Here is a 17,398-nt window from a genome sequence, read left to right as displayed (position 1 = left end):
TTGTCTAAGTGCTGCAGCAATCTCGGCCTTGTTACATCGCCCTGTGGCACTATCCAGTGTGCTATTCTGATGGGGGGAGCCTCCAACCTTGTGAACTGTACTCAGTTGAGCGTCTGGGGATTGACTCGTGTCCGAGGTGTTGATTTGAGGTTGGCTTCTACGGCCGGTGCGTAATGCCTTGTTTTCTTTTTACGAAACCAATATCTGTGCGCTCAGAGCCCCTCAATGCAAGGCTCAAAGGGAATAAAGACCCCGCAGTCACCGGCACGAGAGGGCTAACTGTTAGTTTGGCGCATCCCAATAGAATGCATTAGAAATTTGAAAACGCGCCGACGTACCTTTTTCACACTAAGCGTGTGAGGCCGGGAGGTGAGGGCTTTCCAGGAACCGTGCAGCCATTGCAGCCAAAGAAAGCACAAGACAGACACCCCAATGAACAGCACCACTGATGCTCCGTGTCTGAATGGAGTGTTTATAGTATGAGCTGCTCCTCCTTCAGGACAGTAGCAAACGTGAACAGACTGCAACAGGGCACGAAGTATCCAGCAGAAGACAAACACCTCAACAAACAGCACCAAATGCTGGTGCTTTGACCAAGGTTAGCACCTGTATGCCTACTGCCTGTATGCCTGATGTCAATGACTGTATGCCCAATGCAATTACCTGTCCTCCCACTGCCACCGACTGTGTGCCCTCCAGTATCATTGATACCTTACCCTCCCACCCCAATATAACCACCCACAACAGAGAACTAGATGCCCGCCCAGAGCCCATCTCTCAAGCCTGCCCTTATCAATGCTCGATCTCTGCCAGCCCACGTGCTAGACATCCACGGCCTCCTAACAGCCAATAACCTAGATGCCCTTGCAATCAAAGAAAAATGGCTCCTTGTTGCCACATATCCAGCTCTCTCCCTTGCTAGCTCACTAGGATACACTATCCTTAGGAGTGACAGACTGAACACCAAAGGTGGCAGAGTCACTGTTATCAGTAAAGACCACCTACGCATTAGACATTTCTCATCGACCAATGGCTTTAGTCATCGCATCCATAGCCCCACACTTAACAAAGGGCGCTCCTCAGACTGGATATCTGACTTAAACTGCTACATCTCTATCACATCAAATACCCCATGCCCATGGTCTGACCACCATGCTATCCTGTTCACCATCTCCCTCAATCTACAAACCAAAACACCCATCAACACGATGCCCCCATCTCTAGCCGTAAGCTAAATAAGAAAATCTCCTTCCATTTCTGGATGCCCTCAACCCAGACATCTGAGACCACATGGACACAAACAATCTTGTGGACCTATACACCAAAACACTAGCAAATGCTATCAAATCGATTGCCCCACTTGCTCCCAAAAAATCCAAATCACTAGCGCATATGAATTCCTGGTACACCCCCAGACCTCAAAGAACTTAGAGAAAAAAAGAGACAATCTGATTCCGACACACTCAAACAAGAGTTCCAAAACCTGTCCAAACAATACAAAAAGGTAATCTTTCAAGCTAAAACCAATATGTTCAATTCCAGAATCGCCAACGCGACCTCTAATACCAAACAATTATCCATCCTTATCTACGCTGACCAAAGCCGCACCTGGTGTGACAGTATCCAGAGTGCCATGCTGTATTAAATCAATTTACTCCCAAAATAAATAATTCGCAAACAAGCCACCTTGAACCATACCAAACAAACAACTTTGAGTGATACCGTCACGGCCTCCGAGAGCTTCCACTCTGCCTGCGCAATACTCCACCATTATTTAGATTCAACACAATCTCCACCCAAGAAACCCTGCACATCCTGAAAAGCCTAAAGTCCACTAAATGCAAAGGAGATATGTGTCCAGTCCCCCTGATCAACGACTGCGCTGAAGCACTGGCCCCGTTTATCATGGCAGTCATAAGCGTGGTAGCTGCCAGCCTCAAAGAAGCATGGGTCTAACTGCTCCTAAAAAACGACCCTTGACCCAACAACTATTGCCCCATCATGGCCATCTCCATCCTGCTAAAAATACTTGACAGAGCTGCCTACGTTCAAATACAGCGGCACCTTGAAGCAAACCAGATACTTGAAATCCACCAATCTGGATTCCGCCTAGGGCATGGAACCGAAACTGCTCTCCATGACTTAAAAAATCAGATGGATGACATCAGGGATAAGGGTAAACTTGGCCTCCTGCAGCTACTAGATCTGTCCGCAGCATTCAATTTAGTCAACCCAAGCATACTCTGCCGACACCGCACCCAAGCTGAATCCTTCTCTCCAGAAGCAACTACATTACATTACATTAATACATTTGTACTGCGCACCACTGTGCCTGAGGATTAAGGGAGCATGGATTGCCTCCTTCCTAGAATGTAGAAAAAGGAAAGTCTTCTCAGAGAACGCAAGTGCGACACCCTCGCCAATCAACTGCAGAGTCTCTCAAGGCTCCTGTGTCGCCCCTATCCTCTATAACATCTTCATGAAGCCACTCTTCCACCTTCTAGACTCCCTTGATATCGCATACACAAACTATGCTGACGACACACACAATGGCCCTCACTATGTAGCCGTGCCCTTATTAAGGGCACGGCTGCCGCGGGAGGTGTTTTTTTTCCGGCACCCGCAAATGGGCAGTAACCGGGTCATGCCGAGTTTGGCGGACCCGGTAATTGCCCATTCGCGGGTGTCGTTATGGCCAGCCTCCTGATCCCCATTCTGCCCCATAGGGGCCATAGGGCAGAATGGGGGTCGGGAGCATGGTTGCACCGGCACCATTTATAACGGTGCCAGTGCAATCATGAGTTCTGTTCGTGGGTGCCAGTATGCACGCCTGGTCAGACCAGGCATGCAGACCGGCACCGGCGTGCAGAACTCGTAGTGTGATGGAGAGGTAACAACGGCGCCAGTAGCACTACCGGCGCTGTTGTTGCCTTTCCGCCACACTCATAATGAGGCCCATTCTCCTCCCGTTCTCTGGCACACACTCAGAAGACACCGCCATGCTAAACCCCCCATGGCCTCTGCCTGAACAATGATAAAACAGAGCTGCTTATCCTAGGACACACAACAGTACTAAATAAACTAAACTCTGAATACTCGACCTCCGTCATCGATGGCATCCCATTCCCAGTCTCGCCTACTGTCAAAACCCTTGGAGTATATCTGGATGCCTCATTAACACTAACCAGACAAGTCAATGCCATCGCCTCCTCAGCAGCATGCTACACCAAACTCTTAAATGCCTCAAGACCCTTCCTATCTTCAGACAGCTGCCTGACGACCGCTTGCGCTTTGGAGGGCGCAAGGTTAGACTACTGCAATGCTCTATTTGCCGGCACCTCGGCCCATTATCTAATACAACTGCAAACCATCCAAAGTAACGCTTTACAAGCTGCCCTCAACCTCCCCAGATCTGAACACATATCAGCTGCCCGTAAGGCGGTACACTGGCTCCACATCCGGAAAAAAATACATTTCAAGACCCTAAACATCACCCACGGATGCATTTCCAAGTCGGCATCGCCCACCTTTCACAAAGATTCTCCAAATCGCACTCAACCAGGCCCATTAGAACACCTTACACACAAAGACTAGTTCAACCGAAATTCAAATGTGCTAAAGCAGGTGTCTCAAGCTTCCCAGTTATAGCAGCAAAGCAATGGAACTCCCTCCGACTCAAACTCTGATCAAAGGACTACTACTGGGCTTTCCGCAAAGCCCTCAAAACATGGCTCTTCATTTAACCCTCCCTGATTCATGCATCCGACCGCATCATGACTCTGTCTCCTCGCGCATGTACTCCTTTGACTGTAACACATGTACACTGTAAATATGTATACTTCCTATTGTGCCTAATAGCCTCTTTTTACCCGTTCACCCTAGCGCCCTGATGCCTTAGGGTGTGTGAGCGCTATACAAATGAAAAGAATAAATAATAAATGTATTGAAAAGGGCAATATGCGCATCCTCAGTTTTGGGAATCCCTGATTACAGTGCAGAATTGTACTTCATTCTTGCACTCAAATGGAGTAGTGATGTCAGCAGTACTTGCACAGAAAACTACCCTGGGGCACAAACCGATAGCCTACTACAGAAGGCTCTTAGTTCCAGTGATAAGAGGCCATTATCCTTGTGAACACGCATTGGCTGTAGCTGACTTTGCGATTGAGAGATCAGCAAGTATCACCATGGGCTGTAGTGCAACGGTCTACGTGGAGCGTTCTCTCTTTGCCATTCTTGAGAAACCCAAAAGCACTCTGACCACACAGAGAGCATCTGGATACGAGGTGATCATCTCAAATCCAGAAATAAAAGTAGTGCGTTGTAAACCCAGCAACATTCATAGCAGAGCCAGTGGAGGCGGGAGAGTATCTACATGACTGCACTAAATACACAGAACAATATGATAACATCGTAAGGATCTTAGAAAATGCCTTTGGGGTAGGGGAAGTACTCTTTATTGATGGGTCCTCAACAATTGACCAGACATCAGGAGAATGGCACACAGGGATGGCAGTGGTCAAATTGAGACAGAACGGGACATTTGAAGTAGTGGCAAATGCGAGGTTACCCTTGCAATTCTCAGCACAAGCAGCAGAATTGGTTGGACTTAAAATAGCACTAGAAACACATGAGGATGAGGAGATCACAGTGTACTCTGACTCTGCATACATGACATCAGCAGTACATGCAGGTCTGTCACGATGGAAAAGGCAGGGCTTCTGACACGCTGACGGAACACCACTGCAGCACGCGCCCCTGTTGGCCAGACTCAAAAATGCTCTTCAACTCCATCAACCATCAAAGTGGTGAAGTGCCAAGCTCACTAGAGGGGGGAGGACATAGATTCCTGTGGAAACCGCAGATGCAGAAGCAAAAAAAGCAGCATATTTTCTACAGATAAATTAGTTTGATACTCTTTCCAATAGACACACACAAGTGTGTAACATGGTAATGCAGGAAAGGTTTAATTCATTGTGCCTCATTCCGGAGTTGGCAGCAACCCAGCGGTGCCACCGGTGGGCTGTCGCCGACCCAGAAACACTGAGTCCGCCGCCTGACATCCCGGTGCCACCGGGACATTACAAGCCCCGGCAGCCCGGGAAGTCAGGCGGCAGATTCGGTACCTCCCCATTCCTGTGGAGTCCCATTGGACTCCATGGGATTCGGGAGACAAAAGCACGGCACCATTGCTAATAGTGCGGGTGCTTCCGTGAGAAGTCTGCATGCAGGGAATGTTGCGCCAGGCAGGTCTGACCCTGCCGGGTGCAATGGCCCCAGCAGGCAGACTCATAGTGTGGCAGTCCGGAAACAAGGGTGCAGGTAAGCTTACCGGCACCCTTGTTTATGATCGGCCACACTCGGAATGAGGCCCATTGTCTGTTATCCAGATAATGGAGTTACAGGGACGAACACCAGTAGAAGAGAAGGAATTATGGCTAAGGAGGGCGTGTTCAGTATCCTCCAGAGATGCAATGTGGCCACAGGAGAGCACCAGAAAGCCAGTCATGCCCCTCACACTACTCCAGACAGCCTTAACGCAGCTCGACTACCCGACCTATCCAAGTAAAGAGAGTCTTGCAGTGCAGATAGCAGAAGACTGGTTCTGTCCTAACTTTGCGCAGCATGTTGCTGCATTCATGTATAACTGTATTGTGTGCCAACGTTTGATAGCAGGACACACGTTCTGAGTAGTGAGAGGAGCAATACCCTGCCCTAATAGGCCCTTACAACATTTGCACATAGATTATGTGGAAATGATCAAGAATTGTAATGGCAACAGGTATATTCTAGTGGTTGCATGTCCATTTTCTCGATGGATCAAAGCCGCACCACGCGCCCACCTTGATGCCACCGATGCAGCAGAATTCCTTGTTAAAGAGGTATTCCCACGGTGGAGGGGGGGTGCAATGGCCTTTGGTCTGACAATGGACCTCAATTTGTAAACAAAGTATTCAAGCATATCACGATCCTACTAGGCAAACGTGATCTGTGAAATGCCTCAACTGCCTGCTCAAAGAAAAGACAGCAAAAGTGACATTGCCTAGAAAAAAGGGGTGGCTTCATTGCCTAGCCATAGCCCTGTTTGCATTGCGCAATCAGCCTGCCTCCGACCACCATTTAACTCCCCATGAGGTGGTGACAGGACGACGCATGCACCTCCCACTTGCTCCTCCCAATAGAGCGCTGACAGATGCCCATGTTTTAATTTTATTTACAGGGACAAGGATCAAATTTTACCAGTAAAATTATTTCTTTATGCTTTCCTTATCTACGTTGCACACAGCTATTCAATACGTTAAAGGAGTTCAGTTCCTATCATCACCTTGCTTAGTAACCCTAAAGTTCAGTTCATTTTTGAGAGACTCTTTGTTTCCAAATGAGTACAATTATTTTACTAGAAAGGTTGGCCACGTATTACAATGATAATACCAAGGGCTGTGAATTTTGGTAAGCAATTACGAGCTCATGGACAACTCCAAGAGCATACATATATGCAACACATGAACACTGCTGCAAGGGCTATTGTATTGACATTCTTTGTACTCTCCTGTCTCTACTGTGAGGGATCAGTAATGTGAGACTCAAGACTGTTTTTATTTTTCTCAAGATTCAGCATTTTATTTTACACAAAATTATTTTAAAAAACAAACTAAACCTGGTCTACAAGGGGATTCCCTACCTAGTCTAGTATCTAAGGGAACACCTCCTAGCTTTCACAAAACTAACCCTTGCACTAAACAACATAAACATGCAAAGCAACATTATACTAACTGAAAAAAAGGTTACCAAATAACCAGTGACTTCTACTAGTCCTGGGCAGGCCTTATTCCCCCTGAAATGTCTCAAATTCAATTTCTTCCAAGGGAAAGAAAGTCTTAGCCAAAGTCTTGAAAAGTTCCAAAGAATTAAATGTTCACACAAATAAAAATCCACTGGTAAACTTTCCTTCTTTGCTTGATGAAAATATTCCCTTTTCTAGTTCCACAAAGAAAATAATAGCACCAATAGGGGTTTCCTGGATGATTTCCTTCCAGGAAAGAATGAGTAAAGCCGAAGACAAAAGTACCACATCTGTTTACATCAACTCCTCTGATTTCAACTTCTGCGACACCTTTTGTACACAGTATGTCAGGATGCTTCTGCTTAAGGTTTGCTCTCTCTTCAGCAACTCCCTTCTGATATTGAAAGTATGCGAGCAGGCTTCCTTTCCCCGAATTTGACTTTTGCTTCTACTTCTTTCAAATGCAACAGTTCTGACAACAATGTTTATGTCAAATTCAACAAGACTTTATTCACCTCTACAGGTTGGCAAGGCACTCTTTGGTAAACAGTCATGCGCTCTGGTGGTAAACAGTTATGACACGGAACACGCAATTGTTTATCCACTAAAGTGAATGGTGGGATGTATCTGGAATATGATATGGGAAGATGCAATCGCCTCAAATATATTGGGGCATATCCTCATAGTCATATTGTGGTACACTATATACATATTAAATTTAACTTGGTGGAAACTCTTAATATTGTTTGTGCTTCAGTAGGTCGTCCATAGGCTGTAGATTACGTGGTGATTGCATGTTCAAGACTGTCAAGCATTTGTTGATGTATTGTAACAGTTTGGAAGTTATATGTCACCAATTGATGATGACATATTCATGGGTATTGAGATACAGAAGAATTGATGACCTATGGGTGGAGTTTATGACTGGTAACGACTGTGACCTAACATTTTATCTGGTTAAGTTTTATGTATTCGTCAGGAGTATGTTAAATTAAATGCATTGAAAATAGAATTTGTTGATTTCTTTTTTTATGCCTATTTGCATTTATAGGATACTGTTATGTTGATGTTTTAATTGTGTATATAGGCCTTCATTTATATGTATGCAAAATAAATAAATATAGTGCTGACTCCCGCAGACCTTCAGATGCAGGTTTATATGGTATAGACCTGACTCCATCAGAGCTTCAGATGCAGGTGTATATGGTATAGACTTGACTTCAGCAGAGATTCATATGCAGGAGTATATGGAATAGACCTGACTCCAGCCGAGCTTCAGATGAAGGTGTATATGGTATAGGCCTGACTCCAGCAGATCCTCAGGTGCAGGTGTATATGGTATAGACCTGACTCCAGCAGAGCTTGAGATGCAGGTGTATATGGTATAGACCTCACTCCAGCAGAGCTTCAGATGCAAGGGTATATGGTATATACCTGACTCCAGCAGAGCTTCAGATGCAGGTTTATATGGTATAGATCTGACTCCAGCAGAGCTTGAGATGCAGGTGTATATGGTATAGACCTCACTCCAGCAGAGCTTCAGATGCAAGGGTATATGATATAGACCTGACTCCAGCAGAGCTTCAGATGCAGGTGTATATGGTATATACCTGACTCCAGCAGAGCTTCAGATGCAGGTTTATATGGTATAGACCTGACTCCAGCAGAGCCTCAGATGCAGGTGTATATGGTATAGACCTGACTCCAGCAGAGACTCAGATGCAGGTGTATATGGTATAGACCTGACTCCAGCAGAGCTTCAGATGCAGGTGTATATGGTATAGACCTGACTCCAGCATAGCCTCAGATGCAGGTGTATATGGTATAGACCTGACTCCAGCAGAGCCTCAGATGCAGGTGTACATGGTATAGACCTGACTCCAGCAGAGCCTCAGATGCAGGTGTACATGGTATAGAGCTGACTCCAGCAGACCTTCAGATGCAGGTGTATATGGTATAGACCTGACTCCAGCAGAGCTTCAGGTGCAGGTGTATATGGTATAGACTTGACTCCAGCAGAGCTTCATATGCAGGTGTATATGGTATAGACCTGACTCCAGCAGAGCCTCAGATGCTGGTATATATGGTATAGACCTGACTCAAGCAGAGCCTCAGATGCGCGTGTATATGGTATAGACATGACTCCAGCAGAGCGTCAGATGCAGATGTATATGGTATATACCTGACTCCAGCAGAGCATCAGATGCAGGTGTATATGGAATAGACTTGACTACAGCAGAGCTTCACATGCAGGTGTATATGGTATAGAGCTTCAGATGCAGGCTTATATGGTATAGACGTGACCCTAGTAGAGCTTCAGATGCAGGTGTATATGGTATAGACCTGACTCCAGCAGAGATTCAGATGCAGGTGTATATGGTATAGGCCTGACTCCATCAGAGCTTCAGATGTAGGTGGATATGTTATATACTTGACTCCAGTAGAGCTTCAGATGCAGTTGTATAAGGTATAGACCTGACTCCAGCAGAGCTTCAGATGCAGGTGTATATGTTGTAGACCTGACTCCAGCAGAGCCTCAGATGCAGGTGTATATGGTATAGACCTGACGCCAGCAGAGCCTCAGATGCAGGTGTATGTGGTATAGACCTGACTCCAGCAGAGCATCAGATGCAGGTGTATATGGTACAGACCTGACTCCAGCAGAGCATCAGATGCAGGGATATATGGTATAGACCTGACTCCAGCAGAGCTTCAGATTCAGGTGTATATGGTACAGACCTGACTCCAGCAGAGCTTCAGATGCAGGTGTATATGGTATAGACCTAACTCCAGCAGAGCATCAGATGCAGGGATATATGGTATAGGCCTGACTCCAGCAGAGCTTCAGATTCAGGTGTATATGGTATAGAGCTGACTCCAGCAGAGTCTCAGATGCAGGTGTATATGGTACAGACCTGAATCCAGCAGAGCATCAGATGCAGGTGTGTATGGTATAGACCTGACTCCAGCAGAGCATCAGATGAAGGGATATATGGTATAGAATTGATTCCAGCAGAGCTTCAGATGCAGGTGTATTCCACCAGACTACACCATCCTTAGAAGTGATAGGACTCACTCACATGGAGGAGGTGTCACCATCATTGCCAAGACCAAACTCCAGCTCAGATCTTGCCCTATAGAAAACATTGCAGGCTATGAAACACTGCTCATAAAATTTCCTATAAATGAAAAAACGACTACCAATCTAGTAGTGATCTATAGATCTCCAAACTCCAATAGTCACCCAGAAATTAACATCCCTTTACTACTAGCTCCACCCATAAAACCTAATACCAAATGTATCATTTTGGGAGACCTGAACTTAGGTTTTAATGACAGCCAAGACTCAAAATCAGAAGCACTACACTCCTCCCTGAAGGATAAGAGCTTCATCCAGTTAGTGAAGAACCTTAGATTGGATCCTCTCACTAAACATGTCTATAACCATCGACTCTATCTCTCCTCTTAGTTGGACCGACCACCACAACATTAAATTCACCCTTAGGCCAATTGAACCCCCATTAAGCAAACCTAAAGTAACCAATACCTACGAAACTAGAAATTCCCGGAAACGTACTCCTGAAAACCTAGTGCTGTTGCTTTCCAAAGCCTTAGATACGTCTCTATTTCCAATGACAACCCCTGCCTTACAGCACACACTTACCACAACTGCCTCACCTCTACTATCAATGCTGTAGGTCCTCTTACCACCAAAACCAAACGCTCTGACAAACGATCATGTTTCTGGTTCAACGATGATCTAGTTTCACTTAGGAGAACCGAACACGCTCTTGAACATGCCTTCAGAAATCACCCGACTACAGAGTCTGAAAAAGCTTTCCAGGAGGTAAATAAATCCTACAAAACAGCCATCACCACCTACAAAGCTAATGCTTACAATGGGCAGGTCAGCAACGCCGCCTCTGACTCAAAAGAATTGTTCTCAATCCTAAAAGAATTGGAAAATCCAGCCCCAGCCACAAATTCTACCAACCCCAGTAAAGAGTGGTGCACCACTATTAAAGACACCCTAGCAGCTAAGATTAAAAAAAGTACATGATGTATTTGTTTCAAAATCAATAGTAATGATACATTTTCTTGCAATGAATTATGTATGTATTAAGTCAATTTTGTTTTTGCAATATGTGTAAGGTTTGATGCAAGACAAAAGAGAGTAAAACAAATTATTTTCTGATATGTTTGAGAGACCCATAGAATGCTGGAAGAGGATAGGCTGGCTCTCAGGTTATTGATGTTCATACACTTAATGAGAGAGAGAGTGCACAGACAGTGAATGCGTTACAATGCTGCTGGACAATTGGGGCTTAGATTTGGGGTCTGCTGGGAATGTTAAACCTCCTTTTGTACACCCATGGGTGAGTACAAGGTACAAGAGGGTGCCTGGAGCGACAGCTGTCAGGGTTACAGCCTGTAGAGAAACGTGGCATGTGCAGTGCTCAGCACAGCACCCCATCCCTCTCCTAGGTGCTGCTGCGCAGAATGGCAGAGAGAGTGGTTCCCAGACAGTGCATTTATTCTCATTATTAAAGCCAATAGCAGAGGCTGGGAGACAGCGTTTTGCTTCTGGAGACTCGCCTGAGTTGCAGGAGACTTGTAGGTCTGCTACAGGACCATCACCCCTCCCTATTAATCCCCAGCTTCACCTTCCTTTACTGGAGATTATAAGAAAGTATAAATAATGTACATGGTGTATTGGCAATCTATACTGTCCCTTGCACAGGTTTTCCCCTTGTATTTTCCTGCTCTGCCACCTCCATCATGTCCTGTTCACTATTCACTGCCATTGTAAAGTGCCCTGTTAGGCCATTGGTCCACTCACCAACCTTATAATTTGTGCACACTGTTTCTGATAGAAGCACTCAGCTTCCTCTTCCATAAATACAATGATACTTGCTGCATAAATGGAAAAAAACGCCAATACCATAAAGGGCTCCTTAGCCAGTCCTGTTTGTTTAGAGAACAGCACGCTGCATGCTGGGAATACCAATACTTAAAGCCACATATTTAGTGGGACACGTGAAACTACAACCCCCAGGATCCAAAATATTGTTGTCTAAAAGGCTTAGGATGAGCCCCATGGAATTGGTCCAGTTGGCAGCAATGACGCCTGTCCCCAAAGAAACAACCCAGGAGGCCCCTCACCTCATCTGGCTCTTTCCTAGCCATTTCTCTCCAGTGATCTTGGGTGGATTCCTCTCCAGTGATCTTGGGTGGATTCCTCTCCAGTGATCTTGGGTGGATTCTTCTCCAGTTATCTTGGGTAGGTTTCTCCCTAGAGATCCTGAATGGATTACTCTGCAGTGACCTCTTGCAGGATTCCAGCAAACCCACTATGGAAGAGAGGAGGGTCCTGGGAGACCGGGTGATGTAGAGGGTACCAGGACTGCACTGAGGCTGCGCAGAACAGGAGATACTAATCACCAAGAACAAGAGACACTAATCACACTCCCAGGAGATACTACTCTCCAGAGCATGCGCAGAGACTATTACTACGGAAGCTCCCCAAAGTCTGTGTTAATTGGCTCCTAGAGCACCCCAGCCCCCTGTGGCCCTCGGGAACCGTTCTGAGAAAGAGTTAGAGTAATCTCATTGGCCAGATATCAGTTAAATACCGCGTTTACAGGCCGGCTATTGGTCAGCTCCTCCTGGGCATCTGTCTACGTCCTCTCATTAAATGCCATGTTTAATGCGCTGGAGCATCAGGGACAGACGTGCAATATATTTCTTTCTTTCTTTCTTTCTTTCTTTCTTTCTTTCTTTCTTTCTTTCTTTCTTTCTTTCTTTCTTCTTCCTTCCTTCCTTCCTTCCTTCCTTCCTTCCTTCCTTCCTTCCTTCCTTCCTTCCTTCCTTCCTTCCTTCCTTCCTTCCTTCCTTCCTTCCTTCCTTCCTTTCTTTCTTTCTTTCTTTCTTTCTTTCTTCTCTCTCGCTCTCTCTCTTTCTCTCTCGGATAAAGAGAAATACTGCTTAACATTTCTCAGGAACTTCTCAGGTGTGACGACGTCCCTGTCAGTTGTAGCGCATGCGCGAACCTCGTTTGGGACCAGCACATGCGCAGGTTAATAAACCGCGCTCGTGCGGGCAGTTGCCGCCGGGACGCGTAGCAGGCAGCAGAGCGTCCCGTGTCTCTCCGAATGTGTGCGTGTGCGCATGTATGCATGTGAGCCACCCGAGGCACGGGGGGCTATACAACAACTGGCGACGAGGATGGGATACCATCGCAACGTTCGCTTGATGAACACGGCGTGTTCTACATCGGCGACGCTACACGGTGGTGAGTCACGGACCCGGCGGGAGCAAATCCATGGTGCCCTAGCATCTGGTATGCAGCAGTAGCGGCCTGAAAATGTGCTTGTGCGCTGCTCATACCATATTCACAGAATTTATGGAACTCTGGCAGTCCTCTACAACCTAGAGGACAGCCAACATCGCAGAGCTACCGAACAAAAGGTGGCTGGACAGCTCAGCTGGCAACAAGGAAGACACACAAAGCTGGAGGAGAGCAATGACATGCTGAATTCCACCGTACAGTAACGGGAGGTACGTACGCTGCCCACCCAAGTCAGGTTTGCGGCCTCTGAGCCATAAGGAGGTGCCTGTGCGACCTGTAGACATGGCGGAAAGTGACGGAGAGGCGGAAGCGGCGACTGTGGTGGTGAAAGCACAACAGGGGTCGTTGTTACCCATGCAGGAGTTTGATGTGTCCGGTCCCCCTTCGAAGTTGGGCCCAAGATGGTTGCTATGGATAAAAAAACTTGATATGTACTTTACAGAGACTGGGATAACCAATGACGACGCAAAGAGGGCCACTCTTTTGTACTCGGCAGGCCTGGATGTCATACGCATATATGAATCCCTGAACCTTCAGGTAGTGACCTATGATGCTGTCAAAACTGCTCTGGAAAATCACTTTATACCACTCTCTAACGTCGACTATGAGAGGTTTCTCTTCTGTGGCGAAAAACAGCGGGAGGAGAAGTCACTGGTTCAGTTTTGCGCTCGACTGCGGCTCATGGCCACCACGTGCCGATGGGACAATGAGGAGTCGATGATTAGGAATCAAGTACTTCAAGGGTGTAGCTCAGGAAAACTACGAAGGCAAGTGTTGAGGGAACCGGGCTGGACTCTGCAACAAATCCTAGACAGTGGCAGAACCTATGAACTGGCGGAGTCGAGAGGTGCCAAGATGGACGCAGCAGTGCGCCCTGGGAAATCGGAAGAGGCATTTGCTATCAGTAAACAGACTGCGTCGAAAGACAAGTGGGGTCAGAAACGACAGGAAACTCGTCCCCCGACAGGGTCTGGAGCCATCTGCCAGTATTGCGGATATGATCTGCCCCATTCTGAGGAGTGTCCAGCCAAATCGAGGTCATGTGGCCGGTTCAACCGACTAGGACACTACGCCCGTATGTGTCGTGCCCCAGCTCCCGTGCCAACACAGAGGGGCCCGGCCAGGGTACGTGGAGGTGGTTCGAGAAGGCAGAGGAGCATTGCGGCTTTGGAGCAAGAAATGCAGAGACTTCAGCTAGCTGAAGAGGAAGAAGAGGAGGAAGACAAAGTATTTTTCATCTCGAGCATCGCTACTGGGGCGAAGAGTAAAAGACAGCCCAAATGTGTCGTGAACATTCAAGGGGTGCCGACAGAAGTGCTAATTGACACAGGGGCCTCAGTATGCGTGCTGGCCTCGGAACACTACCAGAAGATTCCTGGCCCTCCCGCGCTGGACATTTCGACGGAGAGGATTTTCACGTTTGGGGGAGACACTCCGCTCCCCATCAAGGGTGTGTTCGTAGCGCCTATATCCAGGGGCGGAAAGACCATAAAGGCCCGGTTCTTCGTTACAGATGTGAGTCCACACTCTCTACTCAGCTGTGCGGCGTCCGAAGCCCTGAACCTGGTTCACTTTGCATTAGAGGTCTATCAGGTGGATATCGAGACACTGCTGGACAGGTTTGCGGGCATTTTCGAAGGAGTTGGGAAGTTGAAGGTTCATCTGCACATTGACGACACGATCAGACCAACAGCTCTCAAGCACAGGCGTATTCCGTTTCATCTGCGAGAGAAAGTGGAAGAAGAGCTCCGGTCGCTTGTCAGTATGGACATTATCGAGAGAGTGGAAGGACCGACGCCCTGGGTCTCGCCCATTGTGGTGGCGCCCAAACCGAAACAGCCTGGGGCAGTGAGAATTTGTGTAGATATGCGTCTCCCCAAGGGGAAACGGCAGTCAGACCCTCGCTGGAAGACACAACTTCTGAATGGCAACAATCACACAGCCACAGACAGAATGCTGCGCAGGGATTGGCTAAGGCAAGGGAAGGCGAGAGCTTTCCCAGGGTTTAGTTTGCAGTAGTGAGATCATGGAAGAGCAACAGAAAATGATAACAGACCCCAGAGTTTAAAGAGAAGATACTGTACCCCGATTGGGCAGACCACAGCAGGTTTGCTGAGTTTCCACAACCATGTGCCTCCAAAGTAAACAACTTGAGCAGAAAAACAAACCTTTGCCGCAGCTGGGAAAGAGATTTTGTAACATAAATCGGAGAATCGAATTCTCCCATTGGACTGTATTGGGGCTAGAACTATTTTAGGAGGTAGAATGTAGAAAGTAGTATCTTTTTGGTGAAGAAATCGGGAGTCTCCCACCTAAATCAGGAGGGTTGGCATGGATGCTTAATGAGGGTCACACTTTGGCAGAAGTTGAGGTGGAAGACATGAAAATGCATGTCCATAAAGATAGCGTGATCGTATAAAAACACAGCATCCGGTAGGGCAAACAGCACTTACAGAGCTCTCTTTTATGAACAAGCAGTTATGCAAGACACCTTCATCCACAATTCAATCCAAAGTAAAAATTGATGAGCAGCACAGAAGTTTATATGTAGCTCACATAACATGCATGCAACGATGATAAGTCCAGCTCATAGAACCACATCTTGAAGGAACATCAGTGCTCATGTAATAGAATCATATAGGAACCAGTGATTAGTATAGTAGTTCACACCTAAGTCACGCCACCTAAATGTAATAGTGAACAAAGACAACTGCATGGCAATATACACTGCACACGCACAAACACATCTGCAAAATTATGTAAGAACACATTTTGTCCGCAGCTAGACCCCAGCGTGGAAGGTCAGGGTCTGGACAAATGCAATCGTGAGAAGCAGGAAGTACATGCAAGTAACCTTTCCCCCAAGACAGTTGCAAAAATGACCTGATAGTACATAGTTCATAATGACGGGAGTCGTATTCTAGTGCCAACCGCTTAGATTTTCTAGGACGGAACTTAATTGTTATAACTTTGTTTTACACTATCACATCTCGCATTCCGATTGGTTAAGAGTTCTGCGCTTACTCATTCCACATCTACGCCTCCTGGAACAGCCAATGGAATATCAACACTGAACTTTACATGTTTTACCAATCATTATCCAAACACAGAATGTGGGAAAGGATATGACTTTACTGAATATGAGCAAACTAGCATGTACCTCACTTACACCACATGGGTAGAATAGGCCAATGAAATTGCGTAATGTATGGAAGCATATATACAGTAACTCACGCCAGCTAATGACTGTTGAAGTGAGTCGTAACACATTGTTTCTTTGTGCTTTCTGCAACCACCATAAAATCATGGACTCACTTCACTAGAATTAGAAAGAATTGGAATGTCTGTTAGATATTTCCCTGCCCTGGCAGTTACAAAAATGTTTTGTTTTTCTCATATCTCGTTCATCACATTTTTGCTCTTTGGATTCCTTTTATTGGGCCTCATTACGACCCAGGCGGACTTCGCGGTGCTAAATGCACCGCGAAGCATGGCGGAAAGCCGCCGATAGCGCCATGGGGGTTGGCGGATTTACCGCCCCATTCCGACCTCGGCGGAGCGGTAAATCCCCAATCCCCATTCTGCCCTTCCCCATTCCCATTTTTGCCCCATAGGGTATAATGGGAGTGGGGAAGGAGTTAATTACGCCACCGTAAAATACGGTGGCGTAATTAACAACGAGGTCCCGTAGCGCCATGGTTTTCTCCGGCTGGTAAAACCAGGCGGAGAAAACCTCCATGGCGCTACGGGAACTCGTAGTATGGCGGAGAGGTACGCCATGCACTACGCTGGCGTAATACCCTCTCCGCCAGGGTCCTAATGAGGCCCATTGACACGAGCGGAACTTGCCATTGAAGGCGCAGAGTCCCCAAAATACAAATATAAACTTTAGTAAATGGACACATCCAGAAGGGAATGAAACCAGGAGAGTGGATGAGAGAAGTATAAAGGTTTTATGTAAAATCAGCATACAGAGAACTCTGCTGCCATGAGAGCGCTCTGCCAAACATTACAGTGGTTGTACAATATATACTTTGGACGCGTCACTGTGACGTTTCCCTATAGTGGCACAGAATCATGTTGCGATTGGTAGATAACACAAATACAGTATGGCAGTATGATGTCCGCCTCCACAGGATTGGCTGGTCCCGAGCTGATGCTTCGTGTGGCACGTGGGTTAGCCTGACTCATCTGAGCAGCACGAAGGTCAGGTTAGCTTGGTGGGAGGGGGTCACTGTCTCTAACTAAACTACTTAACATGTTCT

The 17,398-nt window shown here is 46.7% G+C and overlaps 1 long non-coding RNA gene across 1 annotated transcript in view; it reads right to left on the bottom strand.

Moving 5' to 3' along the window:
* Positions 1-12,170, bottom strand: part of LOC138528701 (uncharacterized) — a 158,503-nt gene extending 146,333 nt beyond the window's left edge. The window contains exon 1 of the long non-coding RNA XR_011284207.1: positions 11,948-12,170. This is a non-coding gene — a long non-coding RNA (uncharacterized lncRNA). The remainder of the gene's footprint in view (positions 1-11,947) is intronic.
* Positions 12,171-17,398: the final 5,228 nt, after the last annotated feature.

Source organism: Ambystoma mexicanum, chromosome 7q, assembly GCF_040938575.1.
Source record: "Ambystoma mexicanum isolate Mex_15411 chromosome 7q, UKY_AmexF1_1, whole genome shotgun sequence".
Lineage (NCBI taxonomy): Eukaryota > Metazoa > Chordata > Amphibia > Caudata > Ambystomatidae > Ambystoma > Ambystoma mexicanum.
Note: the sequence above shows the minus strand (reverse complement) of the source record. Positions and strands in the feature narration are given on the sequence as shown.